Below are 6,010 nucleotides of genomic sequence, written 5' to 3'. Positions count from 1 at the left end.
GAAGGGCAATGGTGATCCATTTACAAAGATAGGTTACCCACCTCTGACACAAGTGGTGAACTTCTAAGTACACACATTGTAACAAAAATCAAGGAGTGTGCTTTCAGATATAAAAGATGACTATACATTTTTGTGTAATTAAATGTGACATAATTACATCAATACTGATTGCAATATGAAAGTGACATTGTTCTACTGTTTGGCCGGCCGCTGTGGCCGTGCGGTTCTAGGCGCTTCAGTCTGGAACCGCGCGACCGCTACGGTTGCAAGTTCGAATCCTGCCTCGGGCATGAATGTGTGTGATGTCCTTAGGTTAGTTAGGTTTAAGTAGTTCTAAGTTCTAGGGGACTGGCGACCACAGATGTTAAGTCCCATAGTGCTCAGAGCCATTTGAACCATTTTGTTCTACTGTTTAACCAAGGCAGCAACATTGACCAAAAGGTTCGTCTAGCTGTCTTTTTCAGCTGCTGTACCATTATTTCTTTAATCACTGAAGTCAGTTACTAAAAACTATACATACAACCACAACATAACACGTCATTTCACACTTTCATAATCATGATCATGCACAGTACACTATTGACAAAATAAGGAACCATTGGTCAGGTTACTAGTTACATTTGTGAAGCACTTTCTAATAGCAGCCAGCATGATGTTTTGTGGTTTTATTATTGTGTATGTGAATTTGATCTTCATTTGTGCCTTATGGCTACATATTTAATGTACCTCCATAACATCATACAACCAGCATTAATTGCTGGTCCTTCTGAAAAAGACGTTTTTAAAGACATTGCTATATCTACATCTGCATCTACACACTGCAAACCATGGTGAGGCGCATGGCAGAAAGTATGTCCCATTGCACCATTTATTAAGGTTTCGTCCTGTTCCATTCATGTATGAAGCATGGGAAGAATGATTGTTTGATTTCCTCTGTGTGCCGTTATTATTCTAATCTTGTCCTCTAGATCCGTATGTGAGTAGTACGTAGGGGTCTGTAGTATGCAGAGTCATCATTTAAAGCCTGTTCTTGAAACTTTATTAGGAGACTTTCTCGGGACAGTTTACATCTGTCTTCAAGAGTCTGTTAGTTCAGTTTCTTCAGTATCTCTGTGACACTTTACCATGGATCAAAAGAACCCGTGACCACTCATGCTGCCCTTTTCTGTATATGCTCAATATCCCCTGTTAGTCCTATCTGGTATGGGTCTCACACACTTGACCAATATTCTTGGATGGGTCACAGGAGTGATTTTGTAGACTGATTGCACTTCCCTTGTATTCTGCCAATAAACCAAAGTCTACCATCTGCTTTATCCAGGACTGGACCTATGTGATCATTACATTGCATATCCATTCAAAGTATTACTCCCAGGTATTTGTATGAGCTGGCCAATTCCAGCAGTGACTCATTGATATTATAGTTATATGATACTAAGTTTTTCGTTTTGTGAAGTGCAAAATTTTACATTTCTGAACATTTAGAGCACGTTTCCAATCTCTGTTCCATGTTAAAATCTTATCAACAACTGACTGGATATTTATGCAGCTTCTCTCAGACAGTACTTCATTATAAAGAACTGCTCCATCTGCAAAAAACCTGATTTTACTATTAATATTGTCTGCAGTGCCATTAATATACAAAATGAATAGCAAGGGTCCCAAAACATCTCACTGGGGCACACCAAACGTTACCTCTACATCTGGCAATGACTCTCTATCCAAGACAACATTCTGTGTCCACCCTACCAAAAGGTTCTCAATCCAGTCACAAATTTCACTTGATACTCCAGGTGATCATACTTTTGACAATAAGCGTAGGTACGGTGCTGAGTCAAATGCTTTTCAGAAATTAAGAAACACTGTGCCTACCTGGTTGTCTTCACCCAAAGCTTTCAGTATGTCATGTGAGAAAAGTGCGAATTGGGTTTCGCATGATCGATGTTTTCTAAATCTGTGCTGATAGGCAGTGAAGAGATTATTCTGTTCAAGTTACCTAATTATGTCTGAGCCAGAATATGTTCTAAGATTCTACAAGAAATTGCTGTCAAGGATAATTCATGGTAGTTTTGTGGATCACTTCTACTGCCCTTCTTGTAGACCAGTGTGACCTGTGCCTTTTTTCCAAAAACTTGATATGGGTTCTTGTTCAAGGAATCTACAAAAGATTATAGTTAGAAGAGGGACTAACTCAGCTGCAAAGTCAGTTTAGAATCTGACAGGGATTCCATCAGGGCCTGGAGCTTGATTCAATTTCAACAATTTCAGCTGTTTCTCAACACCACTGATGCTAATACTTATTTCATTCATCTTTTCAGTGGTACAAGGATTAAACGGGGGCAATTCTCCTGGGTTTTCCTTTGTAAAGGAACATTTGGATATGGGGCTAACCATTTCAGATTTTGCTTTGCTACCTTCAGTTTTAGTTCCTGTCTCATTTGCTAGTGACTGGACGCTAACTTTTGTGCCACTAACAGCTTTTACATACAACCAGAATTTCTTTGGATTTTGTGAAATGTTATTTGACAATATTCTACTTCGGTAGTCACTGAAGGCATCACGCCTTGCACTCCTGAAAGCCAAGCACATTTCATTCAGCATCTCTACCTACAGCCTGTTATGCAGTAATCTCTGTTTCCTTAGAAGTTTCTTTACAGTGACTGTTAACCAAGGAGGTTCCCTTTCATAATGAGCTGTTCTACTTGGTAAATTATATTCAGCACATGGACAACTATTCTTTTAAACTTGAGCCATAGTTCTTCTACATGTTCCTGGCCTGTGCTGAAAGTTTCAAGTTCCTTATTGAGATATGACATTACTGACTTTTTATCTAGTGTATTTCTGCTTCTTTAAGTTGTACTTTGTTAATCATTGTCACCATAGCCATATCGTCTTCACTGATACCAGTTTCAATGTGGACATCCTCAAAGAGGTTAGGTCTGTTTGTTGCCAATAGATTCAATATATGAGGATCGTTCACTAGTAATGCCCCACATTTTTTTCTCAGAACATATTTATTGTTAAGAGTCAGAATTTGGTGACAATATACATTGAAATGTCTTGTCCATATATCAATATTATGACAAGGAAGGTTGCTATTCACCATATAGTGGAGATGCTGAGTGACAGATAGCCACTACAAAAAGACTCTCACAATTAAAGCTTTTGGCCAATAAGGCCTTCGTGAACAACAGATACACACACACACACACACACACACACACACACACACACACACACAAATGCAACTCGCACATGACTGCAGTCTCGGTCAACTGAAACCACCTGTGACTCAGCATCTCAGATATATGGTTAGTATCAACTTTCCTTCTCATAATATTGTTACATTCCATCCTGGATTTTCCATTGTTTGATTGTTGTCTTGTCCATGTCCTATTTTTCTACATATTCTCCATAATGTTCTATGACCATACACCAACATTGTGAAAGAACATATATTCCCTGCTGGTAAAAGCTCTTGTCCTGTAGGTGTAGCCATGTTTTCACTGCATGACTGACACTCTCATCCTCTTCAAAGTGTGTTCCCCATAGAGAATCTTTAAGCAGCCCAAAGAGTTGAAAGTCTGAGGGTGCCAGGTCTGGACTGTAGGATGGATGAGGCAGTGATGTCCAGTGGCTGTGACAGAACGTCCCGAGTGTGGCTGATCATGGAGCTCTGTTTCTGCATTTCCTGAAGACTGTAACTTTCTTTACTCATCTCCCAACTGTACTCGTATCAACTGCAGCATTGCCATACACTGCACCCAAATGTTTATGGATGTTCACCAGGTTTCTTTTTCTGCACACAAGAATTCAATAATAGCACATTGATTCTAACGTGGTTCATATGTAGATGCCATTTTGACACTGTACTACGGTTCAGCCATCTGCCAGAATGGTTCAAAACTTCACCGGAACACATAACAAACATCAAATGTGCAGCACCAACAAGGATGTTTGTCTATGTGTATTAATGGCTTCTTTTTAAAAAAAATGTTGGGTATTACTTACTGAACGACCCTCGTATTACCATCATGAGTGGGGTTCCTAAGTAACTGTTTACATATTTTTCAGAGAAGGCATTTAGTAAAGTTTCGCAGGATGTCTTATCATGTCTACCACTAACAAAACTGTAATTTTCCCAGTTTATTGTTAGATTATTAAAGTGTCTACCAGTGATTACAGTATGATTGAGGAACTTATGTACAAGTGAACTGAGATTTTCTCTGAAGTTTTTGGTTACATCAGGAGATGGACTGGTGGGCAGCAGAAGGATCCAATTATCATTTTATGCCCAAGCAGTCTCACATGCAATTTCAATTTCTATCTTGGTGAGTTTCAGTTTTTTGTCTACTATGACAAATACACTACCTCCATTTCCCATTTGGCTATCCTTTTCATATACACTTAAATTTTCCCCAAAAACCTCGCTGCTCTCAATTTCAGGTTTCAATCAATTTTCTGTACCTAGTATTACATGAGATTTACTGCTTTTCATGAGCATTTCATACTCTGGCACTTTGTTGTGAATGCTTCGGCAGTTTACCATTAGGATTTTAATGCTCTCACCTATGGGAGGCATTTCTTGCAATCTTACACTGATGTTTCTGGGTTTCCTACAGCTATCGTTATCTGGTTTGGATGGAGACTTGCCTAATCTAAAAACACCTGATCTATTTAGGGGGGCCTACAGTTCTCACCGCTATGGCACGAGTCCAGAATGTTGCAACCAACCTTCAAAGTCTCTGGTTCAGTCCTTCCACTCGATTCAGAACCAAAGGACCATGATCAGTTGTGGGGACAATGTTGCAAATTATGAGCTTCATTGAAACTCCACATGCAAGGCTGGTCTTCTCTGCCAATCACTGGAATGACCCCAAAATGACCTGGGAGCCCAGATGACAGATGTCATTTGTTCCAATGTGTGCCACAATCTGCAGCTGGTTGCACCTTGTTCCCCCAATGGCTGCTGGAATAGTCCCTTCAACATGTTGAATGATGCCTCCAGGCATATGCATTGAGGGCACCAGGTGGACTTTCCTGTCCCTTACTGCCATTTCCCTATGGGGTACCATCATTTACCGTGCATTTGAACTACCAACTATTAATACACTCCTCCTAACCTAACCTACCGTTTGTGTTTGCCTCCTCCTAACACTGGACAAAACAGGTTTCCTCAAAACATGTGAAATGAGTCCCATTCGCACAGTTTCAGTAAAAGACAGCATCTCAAACTTGTTGGTTACGGAGTAGGTACAACACCCTCAGTCCTCCCTGGCCCCCACCTACCCTGTACAGGGTACCTAAATCTACCATTGATGCACTACTTGCAGTCAGGTGGACAGGTAATGACAGACCCTGTACTTTATGTAGAGGAGACAGAGTCCACAGGAGACCATAGTACTTCAGGTATCTGTGGTAAAGGTATCACAGGTACTGTACATGACTCTCAAGAGCTCTTCCAACACCCTGATTCGCAGCAGCTGCCAATGGTTTGACATTAGTCAGTGTGATTCCCTGCTGCTTACAAACGTCAACCAATTCATCCCTTGTTTGAGAACAGCGTTCACAGTGGGCTAACTGTGAATGCTGTTGGCATTTTGAGTTGTGCAATGTATTACAAGGCAGTGAACAAATGTCTAAATCACCTAGCTCAATACTGATTGCTTTCAGTAGTTCACTGAAGTACATAAATGTAATTATATTCCCACACTACTCAGTGAGACTCTTATGAGGTGGGGGAGGGGGGATGTGGGGTACCCGAAAAGTATTTGAAGTAGCTGTGGCGTACCTGAAAGTTTTTGCAAAAAGATGTCAGTTACTTCCGATGCAGTGGAAATGCTTTTGGGTTAAAGAGGGCACCACATGTCAATGCAAAATCGACAAAATAGTGCCTGGATCTACACTGGAATACTGGTATCAATAGCGAACAAATCAGCCACAATGACTCAAGCAGGAAAAAGGGAAGACATGTTCCAGAAATAATTAACGAAGGTCATTGAATAAACAT

Source organism: Schistocerca gregaria, chromosome 4 (assembly GCF_023897955.1).
Source record: "Schistocerca gregaria isolate iqSchGreg1 chromosome 4, iqSchGreg1.2, whole genome shotgun sequence".
Classification (NCBI taxonomy): Eukaryota; Metazoa; Arthropoda; class Insecta; order Orthoptera; family Acrididae; genus Schistocerca; species Schistocerca gregaria.
This window is presented reverse-complemented; position numbering follows the sequence as displayed.